Raw genomic sequence first — 27,480 nt, 5'->3', positions numbered from 1 at the left:
CTCGACACTACCTTATTTAAATATTCCTTGCGTTTTCTGTTTAAACGAACTCACTTTTCATTTCTCATATCTCATGATGAGAAAATACAAAATGAGATGTGGGGGGGATTTACAAAGACCTGGGTTGAGAGTTTCCATTGAAAATTTTAATTATTAAAAACAATTACGTTTACCTTTTGGTTTTTCTAGATTAAAGTTATTTTAACATATAAATATTTTTCTAGACACACAGATGTTTCATTTTTCAAGATGATAAGATTTTTTTAACAATGTGTTTGGTTGAAATGGCTGTAAAAGCCGTTAGAAAAAATTGTATAGAGGATAATGAGGATCATGATCATGAGAAATCTACCCATTAAACCTCATTTAAACTAGAATATTAAAAAAATGTTAATAAATTTTCTTTCTTTTTTCTCTTTTTCAGGTAAGTTTCATCACTATTTAAACCAGAAGCAAGATGACCGTAAGTCTATTATTATTAGGATAAAATATCATCGTTTTTACATTTCAACCATCAATAATTGTATTTATCCCAAACAAAATGTTCCGAAATCCCATATATACCTTCTGCCTCCGGTTACATCCTGTGGAAGTTGAAACTACCAGAAATTTTGTATCAAATCAAATCTTTTTTTCGAGTTTCATCAATTTTACTTCAATATAAACCTTTTTTTTTCAAAATTCATACGCACAATTCAATTTTTGTGCCCTTGTGTTTAATCTCTTACTGAGTCGCTGCGGAACCTCGAGATACGTTTCTTACGAGACCCGCAGAGCTTTTCGTGGTATTTTATCCCAGGCTTCTGCTAAATGACGCCTCAAAACTTCCTAACCGTCATCTTTGTAGAGAAAACTTCGGCCTTTAATATACTTCAGACACCCACGCCCTGAAAAAAATTTTGAAATCCAAAGTTCTGTATTCTTCGTTTCGTGAAGTCGGGCGAAGTTCTGCTGAAAAACCTACTGCTGGAACCATAACGAAGACGGGTTCACGGTTTGACGTTATGCCGTAGAACTACTTTCCGATACCTAAGTAAGTTGATCCTTTTCAGGGTGTTCGGTTAATCTTCACTAAGGAAGTTCGGCCATTATGGGTAGTTCCGGCCCAGACCTTCAACCGCGCAGGTTTCTATCGCCTGAAGCCTTTAGTTCGTGCATAGGTTCGTTAAGAGTTTATCAGTAGAAAACACAATATTTCCTAAGTTTTTTTGCGCTCTTAAATGGTTTTCACTTGCGCAGACATACCTTTGAACGGCTTCTCCAGTACGTGGATTAAGGGGGGGTAGGGTCTAACGGGTATAAAAAAACACCATTTTCACGATTTTTTTCTAGAGCTATCGTTTAAACAAATGTATTCAATTTGTTTGCATTATACAAAGCATTGTTTAAAGAACATTTAGTAATTTTTTCGTAGAAAAATATTGAAAAATGAGCCGGTGACGGAGCATTTTCGAGGATGCCTTTTAGAAAACAAGATTTGCGGTGGACACTGTATCTCAGCACAGAATCATCTGAAGTCAAAAAATCAGAGCAAAATATTTTTAATAGATGTTTTTCTGGACCCCAACGTTTTTATTTAACTTAAAAATATTTTTATGAAATTTTTGTGGCTGTTTGAAGTAAAAACTACGATTTTTCACCTAAAAATCCGCCATTTTTCACCTGTAAAATCTCCTCAAAGTAAAAAAATCGAAAAAGAAAAACGTTGGGGTCTGGTATTTTATATGTAGAAAACATGTTCCAAATTTGAAAAGAATCGGATAAGTAGTTTTCAAATGACGATGTCCACGGACTTTAAAAATGTGCTTTCGAGAAAAACGCGTTTGAAGTTTCTGCTCTTGCTTTCTTGCAGTATTAGATAGGAGGAGATAAAGGCCTATAACTTCTACAGTTTTGCTTCAATTGACTTGAAAATTTGACACAACATTCTTGAAATGTTTTCCAATAAGAAAATGAAAAAATTAAAAAATCGATTTTTTGAAAGTGTTAGACCCTACCCCCCCCCCCTTAAAAATCAGTCTTATGAATGAAGTACCTAAACAGCTGCGTTAAAAAGCATTTTGTGTTTAACTAGTTTCAATGCTGATAAAAGTCTCGCTTTGAGGCTTTGAGTCTTAAAACTAAGAGCTTATGGGAATCAGGCTTCGGATTCATTTGAGAGCAAACACCCACGGAGCAAAAATCTGTTCTCACTCTTTAAGCAGCAAGGAGGAATGAGAAGGAGTGACCATCTGTCTCAAAGATGTAATGCTTCTAAGGAGGGAGTTCTTTCTGCCTTTCACTCTGCTCTTAAAAGAGAAATGAGCGCTCTACGGGAGTACCTCCCTAAGAGAACGTTTGTGAAGCAAACGTAATGTTTAATGTTTATTGTTGGGAGTACGTGAGCCTGTCAGTTATAAACTATAGTTTAGGTTAAGGATATTTAACAAAACGATTTCACTAGTTGATGTTCGAATAGAGGTGAAATAAAACCTAGATCTAATCTAAATACAAGTATCTCTAGAGTGCACTGTTCAGGTTATTTGACTCTTTTACGGAAATTGGCAGACTGTTCCAGTAGGAGGCACCGTACAGAAGAATACTTTTTTTTTTTTACAGCTGGTTGTATGGTTTGGTAGGATAAAACATTTAGTTCTGCTGTTCCTGGCTTGTTGAAGATGTTCAGTGAGATAGTCAGGAAGTTGGTTACTGAATCCTTGTCGCATAAAGCATCCAATGCGAAGATAATAGTTGTCTAAATGATCTCGATGTGCTGGGCATCTGGTTGGCCCGTGCTCGTTTGTTTCGGTTCGCGCCTGCGGTGTCATTTGGAAATGATTTCAAAAGATTATTAAGAGATAGAATGTGTCCCCGCTGATAAGTTTGTTGAGTAAATATTGCGGCCCAAGTTTACATGCAATATTTAAGTTCGATAGTACAATAAGCGAACGCGCAACGAGCCTCAAGTTTGTAAAGAAATTTGTGATATTTTGTTCGGGTCGCTATTATTTCATCAATTACTTCTTTCAACATCGGCCGATCTCTTTGTTATATTGTCTGAAAGCCTACACGCAGAAAAATAGAAATTAGTTTCAAAGGAAAGTGCCGCAAAAACAAAGGATTTTTTCCTTTGATTTTGGGACAAACAAAAATTCCTTTGATTCAAATGCATTTTCTTTTGTTTCAAAGAAATGCTTTCCTTTGAATCAAAACTTTTTCTTTGTTCCAAATAACATAATTCTTTTTATTCAAAAGCCTTTTCGTTTAATTTTATGAAATTTTCGTTTATTCCAACGTTATTTGGGTTTCAATTTTAAAGCATTTGTTCTTCAATTCTATGTTTTGTTTCTAAAAATTCTAGTACTACATATATATTAATTTTCGTCTAATTGGAAATAAAAAGAAATAACTTATGGTTTAAAAACATTTATTTATTTGTAAGTTCATGTTCACACAGTCGATTTTTCCAGAGTTTTGAACCGGCACATCTGTAAATAAAGAGGAGAACAAAATGTACACAAATATGTAACAATAAAATAAATTAAAATTATTTATTGCATGAATGGAAAGTACTTACTGAACGATGTTTGTTGGCGGACAGTTCCTTTCGAACAATTCATGAAGGGTTTTGACGCCAGATGGATCCTTGGACCGGATCGGAAGCGATTAGTTGGATGAATGGTTGCCCTGAAAAAATGTGTTAGGTTGACGGTTTATTTGAAATTAAATTGATTTTGATAGACCTACCTAGGAGTCCACTATCGTTTGGCCTCTAGTTGTCAAGACTTTCCTACGCCGGATCTTGTGATTCCGGTGCGGTCTGACTGTTGCGCGGCATGAGATGAAATGGTCTGACTGGTTGTCGGAAAAACTTCTCGCCCGACCCGTTCACTAAACAGAAGCTAATGAAGATGTGTCGACTGTTTGACGAAAAAATACTTTGATTCAAAAGAAAATTCATCTAAATCAATGAATTTTTACATTGATTCAGAGTCGAAAAAAAAATTTCTTGAATTTAATTTAAATTTTTTGATTCAAAAATTTGCAACATTGGTTTAATGAAATAAAAATTCGGTTCAATTTAAAATTTACTTGAATTAAGGAAAATGGATTTTGTTTCAATGTACATGAGGTTTTTGAATCAAAGATGTATTTTTTTTATCTCAATGACACTACTTTTCGCTGCGTGTAAAACATAACGAACGTTTAACCCAAAAATTACATGTCAACAAAAGTTGTAAAAGTTATCAAAGTTAGAAAATAACTTAAAATTTGTTCTGCTTATATCGCCGCACAGTGAGCTGTGAGCTAATTGAAGCAAACAAACTCCTTCCTCGAACGCAACTCTGAATCATCACACGCTGAGTGAGCCCTCTCAGGGAGGCCTGAGAGCGCAGAGCTCCTCGGAGGGAGCAAAGATCTAGGGACTGGCGCTTTTAGCAATTCCGGCGGAAGGAGAAGCGAGAAAGAGTTATTTTCGACTGCCACCCAGTAAATATGAATCGGCAGAGAGGTAATTCAAATCGACAGAGGGATCGTATCGATCTCTCTAGCGATTTTGCATCATCTAATCGGCAGAGAGGAACACACCATCAGACTTGTAAACCATCGACATTTTCTCTGACAGTCGCACAGCCTGCTTTTATCAGTTTCATTGTTCGTGCCATCAAACGAACGCGACCGAAAACTTGCCGAACAGTCGACTACCATCAAACGAAACAACATTCATTCTTCTTTGTGTGATTGTCGAACGAAATTTCGTGTCTTGTTACACGAGAGGGATAATATGATGGTCAAACGACCATAATTCCCGACAGTTTACGACATCGCCTATCTCTTTCACGCAGCAGAACAGACTCAATAAGCAAATGCAATCTTTGCTATTCACTCCCTCCTGTTGAAAAAAAATTCGCCACTCTGCAACGCCGGGTGATGTTTGGATGTGTTGGTCGAACAATGTGGAACGATTATCTCGATTATCTACGCAAGAGGGATGAAAGTCAAATGACTAACCACAAAAAAGATCAAAATTTCATTTGACATTTTTTTGCTCTCCGATCAAACGATTGCGCTCTCCACGATTGTCACGAACGATGTGTGATGCTAGTCTCCGGAAAAATTCAAACGATGGTGACCACTTACGCGTGCCTTGGGTGAGTGCCACGAAATAATCTAAGACACGCCCTCCAGAGAAACACACGAACACAATCCGAATCGTATGTTTCCCTTCGAGCAAGACGCGTGTTTGCCTCGCTGAGAAGTCGACTGCTACGATTTAAAGCATACACGGGACACGGGGACAAAATGCGAGCACATCGTACGAGTGTACGATTCAAAATGTTTTCGCATGTACGCATTCGTATTCGTTGCCGCTAGGTATCTCGGCAGGAAAAACCGAATGAGAATATTGGCGTTCTTGGAGTATCGCCGAGGTTAACCGTTTTATTCTAAGCTCGGTGACTCAACTATCAATTTTTTACATGCTCTGTCGATTTCTGAGAGGACGCGCTTACTGGGATGCTCCCAAGGCGAATAAGAACCCAAGCAACCAAAAGTCGCGTTTTTACTTAAAGATGGAACTCCGAAGTTCACATTTGGCTGAAAAAATGGTTTTACGGGAACTTCAGGTAACTTTTGTCGCGTTAAAGTTACTCAGGAACTTCCATCGCCCTTTGAAAGGTTAAACTATCGATAAAGGAAATTCTAAGCGCTTTTAATGGAACTTCTTTATAGAAGGTCGATAACGGTCGCTTTACATTCTAAAACGCACCATTAAGATACTTGAAGGTGTTTTAAAGAACCTATATGGGAATTCTAAGCGACATGTCAAAAATGTCTTTCAAGAAGGTCGATAACGTTCGCGTTACATTCTAAAACGCACCATTAAGATACTTCAAGGTGTTTTACAGAACCTATATGGGAATTCTAAGCGACATGTCAAAAATGTCTGTCAATTTTTTGTCATGGTATTTGTTTTGTTTATATCTGTACTGATATTTACAAATGGAATTCAAGATTTTTTTGAATTTTTCTTATAAATGTTGAGATATTCGAATAAATTTTTGATGATCAGAAATTTTTGTTTAATCATTCATATGGTGAGCTGGGTGTCCTTGAAACGAAATTATTACATTGGCAATGAACTATTGCTGGATTGCTCGAGAGGCTGGTGAGTTTTATTGCAACCTAGAAACCAGCTGTTCAATTCTCTAGGCGTTAAGCAGCTCTTGTAATCAAAACAATATAATTAAAACCAATGAGATAGACCATGATAGACCGGCAACCTAGCAATCTGACATCTGGTTGTCGGAGCAATCTGTCAATCGGATTTTTTTTTTCGGCGCGTAGAAGTTTTTTGACATTCTCTTAGAAGCTGAATAGCGTTCTCTACAGCCACCTAAACGAACTTGAAAGTAGCTTTAAGAACTTAAAATTTGGGCTAATTAGCATTCTCCTCAGACACAAACGAGAGCAGATTAAGCTTCTATGGAACCTTTTTAAGGGAATTCTGGTTGCTTGGGAAGACATATCGGCCTCGGCGTGCGCAAGTGTCGCCGAAATAGAACCATTTTTTCCTAAGTCGGAATTCCCAGCACTCCATTTTGTGAATTCTTTGTCGATTTTTGAAAGGACGCGCTTACTGGGCAATGTTGGGAGTTCCTCCACTAAGAGTGGTACTGCTCTGCTTCTTATGAGTCGCGCCTCAGGATCCGTCAGATGCCTGATGGGGATTCAGCACCTCGAAATAAGTCGAAATCAACATGGAATCACATGAAAAAAAATATTCAAGAACAATCGAATATGACTCCTACACAGAAAAAAAATCTGAATCCTTAACAACACTGAAATTGAAAAACCTTTAATATTACATGACGTCGAACGCGATTTATTGATGTAAATTTATGGTTTGAAAAAAGTTGAATCCATAATAGCACTGAATTTTAATGACATAAATATTACTTAACACGGAACGCGATTATTTTATGTAAATTTCCATCACATATGATGTAAACAAAAAGAAGTATCACATATGACGGAATTTTCAGTGCGAATTCAATATTACACGTCTTAAATATTTACATGTCTTTCAAATTTTACACGTCTGTTGAAATTCATAGACGTGTAATATTCAACTCGCTCTGCAAATTCCATCATATGTGATGCTTTTTTTCGTTACATCATATATGCTGTAATTTTACAAATGCAGCCATGGAGTTTATTTAATATTACATTACACTGAACGCGATAATGTCATGTAAAAATAAAAACTGTCAAAAACAGGAACACAAATGTAAACAGAGTGTTTAGTCAAGTCTTGAACCAAAGTATTTTGTTAAAGCAGTTAGCTTCTCAGTCCATCGATATCGTTGGTTCCGGATATCTCCGAAAAGCAGCGGCAGCGGAAGTGGTTCTGGAAGCGGCCCCACTACTCTGCTTAGATCCGGTACTTCGAAAGAAAGTGAAAGGTGGTGAAAGTGCCTTTTAAAATAAATGAATCATTAAAATTTGTTTGTAGATTAATAAAATAAATGAAATTTATTATTAAAAGATTGTTTCTTGTAAAAAGATGAAAAAATTCCATTGAATCTGATCAATAAAAAAGTAAATAAAACAAATTCGAAAAGGATTTTTCCAGAATTCAGTGGCTTTGAAATTTACATCACTTTCATATTACACGCTGCATAATATTACAGGCGTGTAATGTATAACTGGCACTGAAAATTCCGTCATATATGATGCTTCTTTTTATTTACATCATATGTGATGCAATTTTCCAGATTTTTTTGGTAGTGTGTAGTTTAGAAAACGCTTATAGCATGCTGTACAGTTGAAAATTAAGGTTCTTAGGGGCAATTCTTTTCGTGAATGGTAGGTATACGTATTTTCTCAGGGCAGTGGAAAAGATTGATTCCTAAAAGCCCAGACGAGCCAAATTCATAATCGTTCATAAATAGATCTCACAGAAGCACATTCAGTGACCGAACACATTCCAAATGTAAAAATCCATTGGTTTCCGCCTGGTACCTCTTATTCAGCCGTTTGTGAACTTTAAATGCTTCTGTAAAATCGGTAAATATTCACGACCGTAAAACTTGTCATCCGTTCGATGTATGTCGTTTTTTCTTACTGGGACTATCTGCTCCATTCACTAGCTCACTGCTTTCAGCAAATTCAACTCATCAATGAAAGCTTCTGTATCAGTATAGGTGCAATGATTCGCGCTCAGCTAGAGCGCGAGAAACCCGTTGTTCTCCCGTTTTGTTTTTCTCTCTTCTCACTCCCTTTCATTCAAGAAAACGAACAAATTGCACAAGCACTCTGATTCGGTGTTGGTGCGTGTTGCGTTCTCTCACTGGTGGATGCTGCTCTGCTTGCCATTACACATTTTACAGAATTGTATGCACCCGCATATACGCATGTGCATGTTTTGTAAGAAATTCCCCTTGTTCACGCTGTTCTTAAACATTGAGCTGCTCTAGCTGCGAGCGGTTACAGCTGATTTCCTTTTCATTCGCTTGTGTAGTGTAGTGAGCAAGACACTTGAACGTCGCCGTCGAAGCCTCTGAGAGAAATGATTATGGGGAGCGTGAGAGAGTATTTGAAAAAAGGGAGAGAGCTCGTACGTTTGTACGGCGAAGTAAACGGGTATCAATGAATGGTTGAAGAACCGCGCCGTGCCGCGATAGATTCCGTTGTTTACAACCGGGATCGCGTGCGATGAACTAATGAACCGAATTTCAATGGAAGAGGGTTGTGCGGCTATGCATGGCTACGGGAACGCTGCGGGGGTGGTTACTTTTTTGCGGTTGTGGTGGTGATGTCGTTCGTTCGGTGAGCCGTGATGAAGCAGGAGGTCTTTTTCTTTCGCCTTTTTTTGCGAGTTTTGTTTTGATGCTCCCGCGCGAGGCGAGATACGCGGACGAACGACCGGGTGATTTTCTATGCTCGCGTTTCGAGTGAGTTTGTGCTGTTATTGTTGGTTGTTTTGCTGTGCTGTTGCTGTTGGTGATGGGTGAACAAAAGTAGGGATTTTATGCTGCCTCTTCTGGATGTTGGTTCGACTGTGTGTATGTTTTTATATTGCGTTCGGTTTCTGTACGTTACGGATGTTTTCGGTCGGTCGTTCCGTGTCCCGGTCGGAAAGTTGCAATTCGAAATCAAATATGGCGTTGCCGAATTCGGTCGCCGGATTTTAACGATTACGTTCGAAGTTTCTAATGAGATTTTGATCTTATAGGATTGGAAAACGCGGATCTCGGTAGGAAAATTTGAATGTTATCTTCTGGAAGCTGGAAAACAAACCGTGACCTGTAGTGCTCCATTGAAAGTTCACAACGATACGTGAGTCCGATTCCTCTGAGTGTGAAATCAAACCTCAACCAGGCCAAATATTGGTAGTGTCCCGTTGTTTTTGTTGTGTTTTGCTTCTTTTGAATGGTGGATGCTGTTGCTGCTCTCAACTCCAACCGGGATATTTTCGGTGTGTGGGCCAACCAGAGAAAATCTCCCATTTTCCGACGATACGCTCTTCTACGATTGCGGGCGTGACTGACGGGAAGAAAACGGCATCCCAGAATCTCAGGCAGACAATAGGGAAGTGAAAATTTTCCTCCCAGTAGTGATCCAGGAAGTGTTGTGTTGCCCTAAAGTGATAGTGAAGTGATATTTTCTCGAAAAATTCCTGCAAAATCATCTTGGAGAATTCCAGCTAAGCTTGCCCTTCTCAAGCGTCAAGGATTAAACTGTGAGATTTTCATACAAACAACGTACATAGTTGGAAGCTGCTCAATCCAGGAAAAAAGTAAGTTTTAAACTCCCGACCCAACCAACAAAGATTGAATTTTCTGATTAGAATTTCAATTACGCTGCCTTTTGCGACGTCTCAAAGACGTCGTCCGTCTGCCGAAAGACGGATTACGTGAAAAAACCTGTTTTAAGTCCACTAAGATAAAAAAAAAACTGCCATCCAACCAGAAGGTCCCTCGTTATAATGTTTTTTTTTACTCCGCCAAATTTAAAGGTGCACCTTTCCAAATGTCTTATTTCACGTTCTCTTAGCTTCGCATCCAACCGCAAACGTCTTGATCCCTGGGACAGGAAACGAAAAAAAACCAACCCATAGCTAATCTGGACAAACCCCATGCAATAAGGTGACCAAAACCAAAAAAAAATCAACTACAAAAACAGTCGCTGGTTAAGACAGAAAAACAAAAAAAATACAAGTGAAACCTGATCTTTCAATCAGTTCTCCATCAAAGGTTCCTCAATTTTATACCTTCAAGCGAGCGAGAGATCTCGGTGATCCCTCCGAATCGATACCAAACTTCGGTTAAAAAAAACACCTTTAAAGGAGAAACCTTATAATCGGGATCGCCAATGGCAAAAAAAGGCTCTAAAAATTTGCACGAACGCAAAAATCGATCCCATCAATCTTGGGTTGTTCTGCTCCAGAAAGTTCGTGATTTACGCCTTTACTGGTCCTCCTCCTTTGTTCGCCTTTTACCTGTTCCTGAAGGATTTTCCGTTTTTCTCTAAAGATAATCGAAAGGTAATGGTTTTTGAAATTGAAGTTTTTTATTCTTTTTTTTCTAGAATTTCTGAAATTTAAATTCTGACTCTCAATTTAAATACTAAATTCGGAAATCTGAATTTAAATTTGAAATTTTTCTTCTGAGTATGAGATTTCAATTTTTATCTGAATTCTAAATCTGAATTCCTTTCCTTTTATTTGAAATGTGTGTATCAGGAAAGATAAGTTTGTCAGAGAAGTTGAAGAAAATGAAAAAAAAAATGTTTGGAAAATGTCACAACGTATTACCGATTATGACAAACTCCTATAGCATAGTGTAACGGGCTTGTTTTTGACTTATTTTAAACCACCTTGTCTAGCTCTTCTATAAAGCAATTAAGCATGAAATCTTTAAAAAAAATGTTGATGTCCGGGCACTGAATATATTTCACTATATTTACCATGGTTAGTTGGTTTATAAGATAGCAAGAAAAGGTGGTCCAAAACAAGTTCCCAAGTCCAAAATAAGTCCGTTTCCCTAGTCGGTAATACGTTGGCCTGGCAAGCCGGAGATTGCGGGTTCAAATCCTACACAGTGCTGTCAGTATTTTTTTTCTGAAATTTTCCAGATAAAATTTTTTTCATTTTTTCTGAACTTCTTTGACAAATAAACTTTTATTGAGAAATCTTGATTCTTAAATCTAAAATCTGACCTCCAAATTCTGAAATCTGAAGTTCGAATTTTGAAGTTTAATTCCGTTATTTTGAACCCTAATCAACCCTGTTTAGTAGTTCATCTTATAATCTGAATTATTAACCTGCTTTCTGGTTCAGAAATCTGAATAAGTAACTCAGCAAACATTTTTTGTAGGTATAATACTCAACAACTTTTTTGTACGTTTCATATACATTATAGAACGATCGTATAAAAGTCGAAAAAAGCAGCATTTTCATATCACAATGGATGTTACATACATATTTTTAACTTCTGTCTACAACTATAAAAACTATACAAAAAAGACGATATTCAACTACTTACTCGTACCCACGTCCTGAAAGTAACCAAGAGAGCACAAGTTTTGCTCTCAATTCCTGCAAATTTTGTCCTTGTTTCTCATTGGACAATTCTTTCAAACGAATCATCTGCTGATTTAACTAATCTAGTTGCACTGCTACCTGCAGAACAGGTAAAAAAAAGGATTCGCATTAACATTATTAAGGGGGGGGGGGGGGGGGGGGGGTAGGGTCTAACGGGTATAAAAAAACACCATTTTCACGATTTTTTTTTAGAACTATCGTTCAAACAAATGTATTCAAATTTTTTGCATTATACAAAGCATTGTTAAAAGAACATTTAGTAATTTTTTCGTAGAAAAATATTGAAAAATGAGCCGATGACGGAGCACTTTCGAGGATGCCTTTTAGAAAACAGGATTTGCGGTGGACACTGTATCTCAGCACAGAATCATCTGAAATCAAAAAATCCGAGCAAAATATTTTTAATAGATGTTTTTCTGGACCCCAACGTTTTTATTTAACTTAAAAAATTTTTTATGAAATTTTTGTGGCTGTTTGAAGTAAAAACTACGATTGTTCACGAAAAAATCCGCCATTTTTCACCTGTAAAATCTCCCCAAAGTAAAAAAAAAAACAAAAAATAAAAACGTTGGGGTCTGGTATTTTATATGGAGAAAATATGTTCCAAATTTGAAAAGAATCGGATAAGTAGTTTTCAAATGACGATGTCCACGGACTTTAAAAAAGTGCTTTCAAAACGCATTTGAAGTTTCTGCTCTTGCTTTCTTGCAGTATAAGATAGGAGGAGATAAAGGCCTATAATTTCTACAGTTTTGCTCCAATTGACTTGAAAATTCGACACAACATTCTTGAAATGATTTACAGTAAGAAAATATAAAAATAAAAAAATCGATTTTTTGAAAGTGTTAGACCCTACCCCCCCCTTAAAGATAAAGACTTATTCTATCATTTTTAATCTGGAAATTTTAATTCTTAATCTGAATTCCGATAACTGAGTACCAAATCATAATCTCAATTTCGAATCTGAATCCTGAATCCGCAGCCTTAATTAGAATATGACTTTCTAATTTAACATCTGATTTTAGATTTTCTGTATTCTGGATCTTAACATTCAATGTCTTATTGGAATCTCATTTCATAGACATCGTCTAGGTTTAAAATTTAAACCTTGTTGTGTTGCTCCCAAAATATTTTTTTTTTTTGAGAATAATGTTTGTGTATTGAGATGATTTTCTATCCTTTTAATGCTCATAAATTAAAACATTTTCTTTTCACCTTCATGGCTGTTTTCCAGTATGTTCAGCTTGCGAATCGGGCAATATCCGTGAATATTTGGACAAATTTTAGCAAATAATCCACCAGAAAATTTAAGGTAAAAGAGAAAAAAAAGATTTGAAATTAAAATGTTTCATCCAAGCACAACAGAAGTTCTAAATTCTGGTTTAAAATATTTATTTGATATAATTGCTAAATTTTATAAATAATTGGAATAAAACAGGGCAAAATCCGAAAAAATTTCGAAAATATCCGGGCATCCGGGCCAAAGTTGCCGAAATCACAGAAAAATCTGTATTTTCACAGAATTTTGAGCAAATTTTCATCGCAGAATCTGTGTCGAAAAACACAGAATTTTAAAACATTCACAGATTTCACATAATTTTTGAATTTTGAATGGATTTCTAAAGTATAATATTTTTGGCCAGTTTTCAGATTTTTACTTTGAGTTATTTAAGTATGATAAGATTAGTAATGTTAATTGATTTTTCCCAACTAAAATGTTAAAAAGACCCAATTTAAGAAAGTCAGATTTTTTTTTTCTCAAAAACACAGAACTTTTTTCGGCAACCTTGATCCGGGCCGTACAAGATTTGTCTCGAAAATTTCATTGAAAAACTGGGAAATCCCGGATAAATCCAGACTAAGTGGAAAGCTTAATATAGATGTTTCATTGAATTATTTCGTGCAAAAAGAAAATATTTTGGCAACATGAGACCTTTTTGAGCAGAGTTACATTTTTCAGACGAAAGTAATCTCTTTTAAACTCGAAAAATGTATAATTTTTCAATTTTGTTGTTGTATTTTTCGTTAAATTGGCCTGAAGAACGAATCGCCAGTCATTTGTTTTTCATTTTTCCTACGTTAAACTTTTGCTCAAAGTTTCGGGAGCTATGTCTTTCTTAAAAATTGTGTCGAAAATAAGCTCTCTAAGGCCCAAGGTTTTTACCCTGATAACAAAATAAATTCTTATATTAAAACGACTAAAGTTCAGCCTGATTTTATCCATGATTTTCTATATTTTCATGAATCTTAAGTTTCAATGACCAGGGCATCACTAAAGTTATTCTTAAAAAAGCTTCATTTTTCTTAAACATGTCTTTGGATTTCCAAAAAAAAATATTATTGCACTTATAAAATAACCAAATATTTTCCTGCAATCTGTTAATCTAAGTTTTGTAAGACAAATTGCCATTCAAGTTGACAAGCTGATTTGATATTATATTTCGATATATTTTCTACATATTTCCATACAAACTGTACCATTTTTTTCTACAACTCTATACAAATCCTAGAGAAACTTGATGTCTTCACAAAAGATGTGGATTATTTTTATAAGAAACTTTGTTTAAGACACCATCGAGATCGCATGAAAATCATAAAAGTTACGAGCATTTTCAAAATAATACAAGTAATTTTGAGTTTTTATTTAATATCTTTTTGAGTATACGATTTACAAACTTTGTATATTTGAAAAAGTTGTTCAAATTGTTGAAACACACAATTTTGTGGACCATGTCAAATACATATTTCAAACAAGAAAAAAGATATACTTCAAAATATCCAAAATAATGCATTTTTCAGTAAGTTATAACCTTAAAAGTATGGCCGAGTTCGTATAATTTTTTGAGTGGGTTTTATTGGTCAAGTTATTGGATTTCGATTGATATAATATAAAGTTCACATTAGTTTTAGAAACACTTCAAATTCTAAGAAAAAACCCTCAATTTTTTCTGTTTTTGGAGGAAAAAGCTCATTATTGATTTCTAGTTTGCAAAAAATCTATCCAAAACTAATGTGAAATTTATATATCAACTCACTAAAAAATTCTATGTATAAACTCGGCCGAACTCTTAAGGTTATAATTTACTGAACAATGCCATTTTTTTGGATATTTTCTAGTCCATTTCTTAGTTGAAACATGTATTTGACATGTTCCACAAAATTGTGTGTTTCAACAATTTGAACCACTTTCTCAAATATACATACATAGTTTGTGATATTAAGATATTAAATAAAAACTCAAAATTACTCGTATTATTTTTAAAATGCTCTTAACTTTTATTATTTTCATGCGATCTTGATGGTGTCTCCATCAAAGATTCTTATAATAATAAGATCTACATCTTTTGTCAAAACATCAAGTCTTTAAACTAATTATTTTAAGAATTTTTTTTATTTTCCTTCCAGGTGGAAAAACAAATTTTTTCATTCAAGAAATTGTTAGATGAAATAGAAATATGAAAATGTTGCCAAGACATCAAATGTCTACCTTTACCGTTTGTCCGCTAATAATTTTGATCGCTTCTCAGGAGCATTTACCCCTGTGTGCGTCGTAACGTCGAAGTACTTATTTGTCATGATTTCATACCAGTTAACAAGTTCTGGGAAATAATTTTTAAAATTTTTAGTGAATTTTTCAATTCACTATTATTTTTTAATTTAAAAAACCAGAAAAAAAACTATCATTTTCAACTAGGAAAAACCCGGAAAAAACTTTAGATTTTCAAAACGAAAAATCCCTTTTTCTTTAATCCAAATTGTGTAGTCCTGTTATGAATTTTCATTTTGCATTATATGAAAATTTATATCCGTCTATCGATGTCGATATTTTTTTATTATTTTCTGCTGAAGAACTCGTTTTTAGAGTAATCTTCCAGCGGGTTAATCCTCTGAGGATGCTAGTAAGTGGCTAGAGAATTCTAGTACATATAAGTCACGAGCTCTTGGTTTGACGAAAGCAGTTTGTTTTTTACTTAGCTTTGGCTTCATCTGCTTCTGATATATATCTTCTGCGCCAATTCTCCCTTGGCACGATGGGTGGTGTGGAGAGACAATCCCATTTTGAACAACATCCCGAACTGAAGCAGCCTTCCTACTGGCGTAAGCACGCATGACTTTCCGATCCAAAGTTTTGTCCATCGGACCCGGTTTCCGCCCAGATTTTTTTTGTCCACGAAGCTGCTTTCCTCTTCGTACTTCCGAATTGCATTTCGAGAGTACGAGAGAAGTGTTGAGGGAAGTACGCCATTTGTGCACGATATTTTTACGATTTTCCGGGCTTTTTGACTCGGCTTCGGCTTCTTCTGCTTCTGATATATCTCTATAGTTCCAATCCTACCTTAGCACGAAGGACGGTGCGGAGAGAGGATCCCATTTGTTGGACACATCCCGAACTGAAGCAGCCTTCCTACTGGCGTAAGTACGCATGACGTTCCGGTCCAAAGTTTTGACCACCGGACCCGGTTTCTGACCAGATTTTTTTTTTGTTCACGGAACTACTTTCCTGTTCATACTTCCGAATTGCATTTTGGACCGCTCTACTGCGTAGTTCTTTCATTTTTTCCAACTGACTCAGAGAAGTGTTGGGGGAAGTACGCCATTTGTGCATGATATTTTTGCGATTTTCCGGGCTTTTTGACTCGGCTTCGGCTTATCTTGCTTAGGATAGCCTTTAGCCCCTATCTTACCTTGGCACGATGGACGGTGCGGAGAGAGGATCCCAATTTTTGGCCAGATTCCGAACTGACGCAGTCTTCCTACTGGCGTAAGCACGCATTACTTTCCGGTCCAAAGTTTTGACCACCGGATCCGGTTTGCGCCCAGAGTTTTGTTTGTCCACGAAGCTGCTTTCCTCTTCCATACTTCCGAATTGCATTTCTTCTCCCATTTTCGCCAACTGACTCAGAAAAGTGTTGGGGGAAGTACGCCATTTGTGCACGATATTTTTGCGCTATTCCGGGAAAATGCTTCTCATTTTCACGAAAATTATGAAAAGTGGGGCTCTCGATACACAGAGTTTAAGTTAAACTGTAAACAACAGCACCCAGCAGAAATCAGCTGTTAAAACGTCATCCGGAATGAACAGGGTTATATCCAAATCGTGCTTAGACATAATGGGGCACCCTATATATTCCAATTATTCACCCTATTATTCAATACTCTCCCCTAGTGAATAATTGTAGGTGAGTTTTTTTTTCTTAAAACGAACGAACACACATATAGGATCTCAGTGAAGCTTCATGTTTCTTTGAAGAGATCTAAATTCTACTTAAGACTAAAGCGTACATCTTTCAAAGATATAATGGCTAGCACTAATGCTAACACCACCAGCCCACAGAAAGAGTACTATGTATGCCGTGACCGAGACTCGATTTCATGACCTCTGGCTTAGAAGACTGAAACGCTATCCTCTAGGCCACGGTCGGCAGCGTTTTCGATACCTTTTTGCGACGTATAAATTCGGTGTTCCACAAGGATGTCGTCTGGGACCGCTTCCGTGTGACATGTGACAATAGACTGAGTCTATTTGGAGTCATTTTTGAATTTCTCAACCCCTGGGGTCTAAAAAGGTTCGTTTTGGTTCAAAACTCATCCATGATTTTTTGCAGAATTTTTATGTAACATTTACATGAGTAAATTCAAACTTTAAGGTTTGTATGGAAAAATTGAATATTTTGTACTGAAAATTCAACGTCATTTATGTTTCTTCTGTAGAGCTGAGGCTGCGTACGATTTTATACCATTTTATAAAATTATTCAAAGCAAATTTTCCACTGAAAAACTTTGTTGAAGACTTTAACTTTCTATCTTATTAGGCAAAAAAGTTATTAGCTGTTTAACAGGGGTATGTCATTTGGCATTGATAAACAATAAATTTAATCGACATCACTGCTTGGTGCCTCGCAAAGCATTGCATTAAAAGTAGTCATGCAATACCTCGCTAGGCACCCAGCAGTGATGCCAATCGAATTTATTGTTTATTAATGCCAAAAGACATACACCTGTTACATAACTAATAACTTTTATGCCTTATAAGCTACAAAGGTGAGGTTTTCGACAAAGTTGTTCAGCGAAAAATTTCCTTTGGAGAATTTATAAATTGGTACAAAAATCATAAGCAAGTTCGGCTCCACAGAAGAAACAACAATGATGTTGAATTTTCAGTACAAAAGATTCAATTTGACTTTACTCGTGTACACAAAAAATTCTGCAAAAAATCATGGATGAGTTTTGAACCAAAATGAACCTTTTTAGACCCCAGGGTTTGAAAAATTCAAAAATGACCCCAAATCGACTAAGTCTAATGTGACGGCAAACCGACAAGGCTGTTGCTACTTAAGGTTTGTTTGCACCGTAAGTCGTTTTTTTACCGGCTGCCTTGAACAGTAATCGATATTTAGGGGAAAGTGAACTTTTTTGTTTATGGACGAATTGTTAGTTAAAATTTGCCAAATTTCTTCCACGATCTTCTAATATTTGGGAAACTTATACAGCACAAGCCAAAACGAAACGACTAACGTAAAACAAATCTCAAATCCAGTAAGAATTATTCATTAATTTGCGGTTGGGACACATTTCAAGCGAGTTTTTATCGTGATTTGCGGCGGCATTCAATAAAAACCCAGCTCACAAAAAGGGAAAGCAGGAATATAAAAGAACATCGGGATTATAGTATTATAAATTAAGGAAATTAAAACAAGCTCACTCCTCTTTTGCTGTCGTTCCGAGTGTGAGACTAAGAGCCATTATGGCAGGTTCGCGTGACTTTTTCCTTCAGCCAGCGAGCCTTTTGTCTCAACAACATCCTTAAGGGAACAGGAGGGGGAGAAAATGGTTGAAAAATTAAGTTCACTTTAAAACGTTTCTCTAGTAGTTCTAGTAATCGCACCAGGCTCTGCTCTCATATGGGTCGCAGACCCTCGGAAGAGCGAGAAAATGTATGGGGGGTGACACGGAAAATCGATTGGTTTAATTAGAGGAAAATTGCCACATCTAATCCCGGGTGGAACCTTGGCAGAAAGTGGTCGGGACGAACGAATGAAAGAAATTAAAGAGTAGAGTAGGTTAGGTTTAATGGTGGAAAATTTTCCCTCCACGTTAGGTACGTAATCCGCCCGCAGGGCACTACGAATGGAAGTCTGCCGCCGCTGTGGATCAACAAAGTCCTACTGGAAAGGTGTTTTGGCGAGGGGATATGTTTAGCGGTAAATGTAATATTTTTGCCGGATAGAACCATGACTCGGTAATGAAGATAGTGTAATGGTGAGGTAACAGTAATTATAGAGAATAACGAAGAGAAAATGGTCCGAGAGTTGCTAAGAGGTCAATGAACTTTACTTGTAAAATTGTAACCGGTTCGTAATAATGATTATTTACACTAGCTTGGAGGTCGGCACCCTGCGGCTCTTCAGTCCCATATCTATTTTTTTTAAATAGGTTATTGACGCTTTAACCTTAGAGGTCTTTCATGTCCAATATCTACATGAAAATTTCGAAAATTGCCTTAAATTATAAAAAAAGGCAGACACATAATTTTCGTTTTCTATCATATCAAGATCAAAGAGGAAAACGGGACTACTATAAGGACATACCTGCTAGAAGAAAAATATACCGGTTGAAATAGAATTTAGCATTTAACATATTTAACTTTAACTGCATCTCGTCGGCCACCTCGGAAATCTACACTTCATCAAACTTTGTTGTGATATCAAATAAAATAGAATACATTTATATCGGGAACTGATTGTATAATTCCATTGATTCTCGTCAAATCATGTATGAAGGTCAGGTTACAATAGTGATTGATATATGCTTGGATTATCCATCCGTCATATTGGCAACATTTCCCTAATAATTTCCAATCTGTTAAATTGGCAACAATTCCAGTGAACACTTCGAATTCACTCTTCGTCGTTTCTAAAACAATAGCGAATTTACGTACTATCTCATTTGCAAATCTCTGTTTTTGTTTACAATCGCCGCCGTGTAAAGTTCGGCTGTCACGAGTGTAGTTCAACAAACTTAATACAAGTTTTTTGTTGTTTGGCAGTCAATAGATTTTGTTTAACTCTTAAATTTTTTGACCTTAGTTAATCCTAGAGTTGAAATGATTTTGTAGAAAATCAATGTCGTCCTGGCCGTTGATGTTGTAAAATAGTTTTGAAATCGTCAGCATATCAAAGGTATGAGCCGTCGAGGAGTGAGAGCATATCGTTGAAAATAGATTAAGAAAATAATCGGTCCTAAATGACTTCCTTGAGGCACACCAGAACAAGCAGGTGCTGGTGTGCCTCAGGGAAGTCGTTTAGGACCGAACATCTTCCTAATCTATTTTGACAATGGGCTCTCACTCATCAACGGTCTCGTTGCGATCTTGTTATTAACGTCCAGATTGGTAACTCCGGAGTCAACCAAGAAGAGATCCACAGAAATCTAGTCGTTCGAGCTTTTCGATAGCATTGTCGAGGTTGACCTCGTTGAATGCCGAAGACAAATCGGTATAAATAGCGTCAGTATAAGACTTAGCAGCAAAACTCTCGTGTACGTAAGAAGTAAACGTCAGAAGGAGTACGTAAGAAGTAAGGTCAGAGAGTAGGAGGTAGTCCGTTAGAGAGATTTTCGCTTCAAAATAATATTTTCAGTAAACCTTTGCTTAGCCTAAATTTGAAATCGCCAGTTCATTAAACAAATGCAAGTGAATTTACTTGGTTCATCTTCTGGCTTACATCACTCAGGTCTCCAGATGCATGCTCGCTCAAACTAGATCAACTCTCCGGTTACATTGACCATTATTTATTCGGTGTCAGATATCCCACGCCACGTTCTGCCTTTAAATAACATGTAAGCTGATCCAATAAAGAACTCAAACCCTCATTAGCCCCCCTTCTATCGGATGTATTAACTTGAACTAATCTAGCCCGTCACACATTAGAAGTCGCTCGACGGATATGGAAAGAAAAGGTCTCTCTCGTTCAACGTTTGCTGTCAATGATGTTCCTACAACAACAAATAAATGCAATAGAGAGAAAAAATCGGATTCGTTGGTGTAGTAATTGCCGGGACCGAACCGACTTCCGTCCTCCTCCTCTTGACTTCAATTTGGACCTAGGGATCGAATCTTCCACATCCTCCATCAGCGCGCGGCGCAAGACTTGACTCGATGATTTACATCCGTTTCTTTTTTTTCGATTTGTTAGTTGTTGTTGTTCAAGTTGAAACTCCCCCAACCAATCATGATTTCCAATTGCACGTCGCCGCGGCAGACCGGCATTTGAATTGATGGGACGTCGTTTAATGCATCGTCGTAGTGTATATCACACATCTTGGACGAAGTCAGTCAGCCGATGTGGTTACAAATTTTTCTTTATTTGTTTCACTGCAAACGACTGCTACAGGTCAGTTTGCTTTATGCACCCGAAGTTTGAGCTGCTTGCCGAAAATGTCATATATTCAGTGGAAAAAGCCTAAATTTTTACACAGTCATCTGTTTGGGGTAGCATTGAATTTAAACATTATAATAATTATTCAAGCATTCAAATTTGGCTACTAAAAAGAAAATGTCACAACTTCCTTCGGCAAAAATACACTCAGTGCAGGAAAATGAAGTCCTGATAGATACACTGAGAAATATTTAAATGCAAAAAAAATTGAACCAACCGCCAAGCTTTATACAAATTTAGGGTGCACAGCAGACCGCAGTTTTTCGAGGCAAGAAATAAATTTGCTCATTGCCTTCCGTTAACATCGAGAACGAACGGGACGAGTGTGATTGTTTACGTCGGTGTTTGTTTTTGCGGCTCAATGGAAACATGTGTGGAATCGGGTGGGTGAAATTGATAAAAGACATGATTGAAATTTATAGAAGCTCATTAGAGTGGGCAACCGGAAGGTGTAGAATGGCAACCGTTCTGAATTCAGGGCACATGGAGAATTATTCCATTTATTTATTTCATTTCAATGCAGGTAATGAATGCCAATGGGAAAAAAAGGAAAACTCATATTTCTGAATCTTTTCGATTCTTGTATTTATGTTTTAATTTCATATCTGATTGTTGAATCAAATTTATGAATCTAAAAACTGAATCAGAATTCAAACTGTGAAGCTAAAACAAGGTGTGTTTTGCTACACCTCCCGAAAATTACTGAAATTTGTGAAAACTACTTTTATTTCACATCATTATCCATTAAATTTCGATATTTTTTTACAATGAGAACTGCAACTTGATATTCGAAATGCAATAAAAAGAATATTTGATTTTCTGCTACGATTTTATGACATTGATATTTAACGTGGTCTAAACTTTGAATCGTAGATTAAGAAATTTTTTTCAATTGCCTTTTCTGCCATACACACATTTTTCAAACACCAATTAATCATAGAAATATTTCTTGTATCTAAATTCTCTTCCATCAAAATTTTATTTTCATCTGCTCGTTTAGTCCTCGAGTTATGACTAAAATTGTATGAGATCTCTTTTCCCCTTCCTATCGTCCAAGTGATATGGAGAAGACTTAAATAATCATAAAAAAAAATTGTACTCAAATACCTTCCGCTGTTAAATTTGTGGTGTGTTTTTAAATTATTTCAAACTGTCATCTCAACCCACTTGATCATCAAGCTGTCCTCTCAACTCGCTTAGTAGTGTTTAAAACAAAATCATTTCAAACTGTCCTGTCCATTCGCTTGATCACCAAGCGGTCCTCTCAACTCGCTTACTGGTGTTTTTTTTAAGCTGTCCTCTCAACCTGCTTATATACCAAGCTGTCTTCTCAACTCGCTTAGTGTTGTTTTTTTTTAATTATTTCAAGCTGTCCTCTCAACCCGATTGATCAACAAGCTGTCCTCTCAACTCGCTTAGTGATGTTTTTTTAAATTTATTTCAAGCTGTCCTCTCAAGCCGCTGGATCGACAAGCTGTCTTCTCAGTTCGCTTATTGGTGTTTTTTGAATTTATTTCAAGCTGTTCTCTCTACCGCCTTGATCACCAAGCTGTCCTCTCAACTTGCCTATTGGTGTTTTTTTTTTTTGAAATTTAATTCAAGCTGTCCTCTCAACCCGCTTTATCACCCAGCTGTCCTCTCAACTCGCTTAATTGTGTTTTTTTTAATTATTTCAAGCTGTCCTCAAGCTGTCTTCTCAATTCGCTTATTAGTGTTTTTTTATTCATTTCAAGCTGTCCTCTCAACCCGCTTGATTATCAAGCTGTCCTCTCAACTTGCTTATTGGTGTTTTTTATATACTTATTTCAAGCTGTCTTCTCGACTCTCTTTATCACCAAGCTGTCTTCTCAACTTGCTTATTGGTGTTTTTTTTTAATCCATTTCAAGCTGTCTTCTCTACCCACTGGATCGCCAAGCTGTCCTCTTAACTCGCTTAGTGGTGTTTTTTTTTAGTTTTTTCAAACTGTCCTCTCAAGCTGCTTGATCACCAAGCTGTCCTCTTAACTCGCATATTGGTGTTTTTTTTTTAAATTAATTTCAAGCTGTCCTCTCAATTCGCTTATTGGTATTTCTTTTTTAAATTTATTCCAAGCTGTCCTCGAAACCCGCTTGAACACCAAGGCGTCCTCTCAACTTGCTTGTCGTTTTTTTTCGAATTTGTTTCAAATTGTTCTCTCAACCTGCTTGATCATCAAGCTGTCTTCTCAACTCGCTTGTTGGTGTTTTTTTTAAATTTATTTCATGCTGTCCTCTCAACCCGCTTGTTCATCAAGCTGTCTTCTTTACTCGCTTTTTGTTTTTTTTTAAATATATTTCAAGCTGTCCTCTAGACTGACTTGATGACTAAACTGTCCTTTCAACTTGCTTATTGGTGTTTTTTTTTAAATTTATTTCAAGCTGTCTTCTCAACGCACTTGATCATCAAGCTGCCCTCTCAACTCGCCTCATTGCCAAGCTGTCCTCTCAACTTGCTTATTGGTATTTTTAAATTCATTTCAAGCTGTCCTCCCAGCCCGCTTGATCAACAAACTGTCCTCTCAACTACTTTAGGGGTGTTTCTTTTTTAAATTTATTTCGAGCTGTCCTCTCAACCCGCTTGATCACCCAGCTGTCTTCTCAATTCGCTTAGTTGTGTTTTTTTTTCCATTATTTCAAGCTGTCCTCTCAACCCACTTGATCACCAAGTTGTCCTCTCAACTCGCTTAGTGGTGTTTTTTTTTATTTATTTTAGCTGTCCTCTCAACTCGCTATATGGTGTTTTTTTTAAATTTATTCACAGCTGTTCTCCCATCCGCTTGATCACCAAGCTGTCCTCTCAACTTGCATAGTGGCGATTTTTGTAAATTTATTTCAAGTTGATTTTTCAACCCGCTTGATTACCAAGCTGTCCTTTAAACTTACTTTATGGGTTTTTTTTTTCAAAATTTATTTTAAGCTGTCCTCTCAACTCGCTTAGTGATGTTTTTTAAATATTTATTTTGAACTGTCCTCTCAACGCGTTTGATCACCATGCTGTCCTCTAAATCCGCTGGTTTATCAAGCTGTCTTCTCAACTAGCTTGTTGTTTTTTTCTCAAATTTTTTTCAAGCTGTCCTCTCAACTAGTTATTTGTATTTTTTCTAAATTTATTTCAAGCTGTCCTCTCAAACAGTTTGAGCATAAAGGTGTCCTCCCAACATGTTTATTGGTGTTTTTTTTTTATCTATTTCAAGCTGTCCTCTCAACCCGCTTGATTACCAAGTTGTCCTCTCAACTTACATATTGATGTTTTTTATAAATTTATTTTCAAGCTGTCCTCTCAACTCGCTTTTTGGTGATTTTTTAAATTTATTTCAAGCTGTCCTCTGAGAGCACCTGTATCCGTGGTCCAAACGTTGGTTTAGACCCAAATTCCGACCCAAGAAACCGCACCCGTGTTCCATTATACCAGTTTCATCTCACATTTTTTAGAACTGGTATAAGGATTGCTCCAAAATTGATGAAATTTGGATCCAATTTGACGCAGTTCTAAACCGTTTGACAATTAATGAAAAACGAGTGGGGTTGCCCGTTTTTTCACTGGATTGGATCTTATTTCGTTGGTTCAATTCTTGATTAAATTAGACCCAAGAATAGATCACGGATATATAGATGCTCTAAACCGCTTATTAGTTTGATCTTATGTTTTATCCATTCGTTCAGGTTGTCCTTTGAACTCGCCTTTCTTTTTTAAGTTGTCTCTAAACACGCTTTATCTCTTTTTATCAATACGATCAACCTGTTCTTTGAACTGTCCTCCAATTTTAAGCCGTTCTCTCAACCCGTTTTTTTATATATTGGGAATTCTTTGGTATTATTTTTTAAACTTAAACATCAAGCTTCTTGAAATTTAAAAAAAAAAGGCAGTGGTGCCAAATATACTTTTGATTTCATCCCTCGATTTTCTGAAAGTTTTTAAGGTGTATGTATTTTTACTCAAGCTTTTAGGCAAAATTCTTAGCCATTAAAAGCGTTAAAAGATTTATCGTTTTTTATTACGTATCTAAAATAAAAAGTTTTTAAACAAAACCTGAAATATGGAAACAAATTTTCTGTAATCCTGTGTTATTTTTCTAGCTAGGTACCTCAAGAGCTGTTACTGGTTTATCTGAATTTAATATTTTATGAGAATCTTTATTAAGTTTCAAAACTTTTAACATCGTTTATGAAAATGGAATCGTTTAATTTTTTTTATATTTACACTTTTTCTTAGAGATGGGCAGAACAGCTCATTTCAATGAGCAGCTCAGAGCCGTTCGCTCAAATCAATGAGCCGGTTCATTTGAGCGGCTCAAAAATGAACCGTGTCTCGCCGCTCAACATAAACTGAAGAGCGAAGAACAGCAGAAAGTCGTTTGTTCGTTCTCTCAAATCAAAAGAGCCGCGACTCCCCGCTCAAATCAAATTCATAAACTGCACGGCAAGAGCGAAGTATGGAGAGCCGTTCGATTCGATCGAATGATCAGCTCGCCCGCCATTCTCTGCTCGTTTCTTTTTCGAATCGTGACTCTTTTTCGAACCGCGGTTCTTTTTCGAGCCGTGCCGTGGCTCTTTTTGAACCACCACGGCTCTTTTGATTCGAGAGAACGAACGAAATGCTGTTCTCCGCTCTCCAAATTATGTTCCTTGTTTTGTGATGGGAGAGAAACCAAAAGCTGCTTATTTGAACCCGCTCTTTAGGAGAGAACGAAAGAACTGGGGCTCGCTCAAAACCACGGTTCTTTCTATTCGGCTCTCCACTCACCACTCTCCGCTCTTGCATTTTGCATTCTACTTCAGGCAGTGGTAAAGTTTTTTCAGTGTTGTATTGAACGGCTTGCCACGGCTCATTTTCGAACCGCGGTTCTTTTTTTAAGAGCCACGGTTCGTTCGTTCTTTTTGATGAACCGTTTCAGCGGCTCTTGAGTGATTTTACTCCGAAGTGCGGAACTACAGAAAGCAGCCAAAGATCTTCCCTAGGACAGTCACTTTTGCCCAGTAATCTTCCCTTCCTTTATTAGCTACTTGGAAAATATCTTAGCAAAATTAATTGATGGCTTTAAGTTTAGATTTATTATTCTGAGCTCATATATGAAAATTTAGAATTTGTTAATACGATAACTGAACCAATTGATCTTTTTGAAGCTTAAATTCCCCCCTTTCGCTTATGAAACTTAAAATATATTTTGATGTCCCAAGACATAACCATCGACTATTGAAGACAGTTTCCGTCGTTCGATCAAAAATGTAGAGAAAAAGACGGCCGTGTAGAGAAAGAATCATATCAGGAAACCATTAGTTCCGTCAGGTAAACCGTCACTCAAGCCATCATCCATCAATCAAATATCAATACAGGAAAAAGGCGGGCACGCGGGCAGCAACACAACATCCCGCAAAAGGTTCCCAATCGAGCATGACAGTGTCCACAAGTGGGCACAAGCAGAAGAGTGATCGGAAAGCATAAGTACTTTAGCTATTCGAAAGGCGCAAACTCGCCAGGTTTATCTTTTTCCTCTTCGTCGATTGACAACAAATATTCCGAGCCAGCACCACGACGTCACTACTTGACACTGGCAATGTGGCTTTTTATTTATTTTTTTCTTATTTTTACTGCTCAAGAGATAGCTACAGATAGAGCTGAATTTCTACACGTTACAGGTCTACAAATGGATTCGGTGATGAGGTTCAATGTTTCCTTGTACGGGAAATTCCCTTGAATAATGTATGCTGCCCTTTTTTGAGAAGACACCTTTGACTAAAAAGTCTCAAAAAATAACAAAAAAAAATTAAATATGTCTTTAAAAAAAATTAAATTTAGTTAAAATTTGTTAGCTAGAAATAATTAACATTTAAGATATTTCTGTTAAAATTTTTTAACGGAGCATCCACTTGTCTGTGGAGGTTGTCAGTTTGCCTGAGTCGTTTCGCACCATTTAGGAGCGCCAAATGCATCTAAACAACCGAAGGCTTTTGCCTTTGAGAGATACCTATCAATGATGGTGCTGCAGAAGGCTTTTCAAATCTTCAACTTATGGGCGCTAGCTTGCCGATGGAGACTAATGAATGCAGCTCGCTGTCTGTCGAGTGCCACACGCATCGCGCATCGCATCGAGAGCTCTGCGAAGCCTCCATGAGAAATACAACCATCTGTCACAAATGAGCGACGCGCAAACGCGTATAAGCTTACTTATGCAGACACGCCAAAGGTGAACTAATCTGCGACGGGATCCCATCAGAGTTACACCTCCACATGGCCATCATCATCATCATAAGCAAGTTAGATGGATGCAAGTTTCATTTAGCGGAAACAGGGTGACTTGAAAATACTAACAATTTCTTGAATGATTTTAGCTTTAGCCTCTGGGCCTGGGGTCAGTAAATTTTTCTGAATATTTTTGATGGATAAAATTAACACACTTGAATGGTTAAAATTTAAGCAGATTCGAATGACCCAACTTT

General features: G+C 36.8%; 1 protein-coding gene and 1 long non-coding RNA gene across 7 annotated transcripts in view; both read right to left on the bottom strand.

The window, feature by feature from the left end:
* The window catches only part of LOC129743608 (SLIT-ROBO Rho GTPase-activating protein 1-like), a 290,035-nt gene that overhangs the window by 125,051 nt on the left and 137,504 nt on the right, over positions 1–27,480 (bottom strand). The window lies entirely within an intron of this gene.
* On the bottom strand, positions 3,314–3,956 carry LOC129743635 (uncharacterized). The gene is made up of 3 exons (XR_008736631.1): positions 3,727–3,956; positions 3,557–3,666; positions 3,314–3,467 (listed from the first exon to the last, which is right to left on the bottom strand). It is a non-coding gene; the product is annotated as an uncharacterized LOC129743635 (long non-coding RNA).

Source organism: Uranotaenia lowii, chromosome 2 (assembly GCF_029784155.1).
Source record: "Uranotaenia lowii strain MFRU-FL chromosome 2, ASM2978415v1, whole genome shotgun sequence".
Classification (NCBI taxonomy): Eukaryota; Metazoa; Arthropoda; class Insecta; order Diptera; family Culicidae; genus Uranotaenia; species Uranotaenia lowii.
This window is presented reverse-complemented; position numbering and strand designations above follow the sequence as displayed.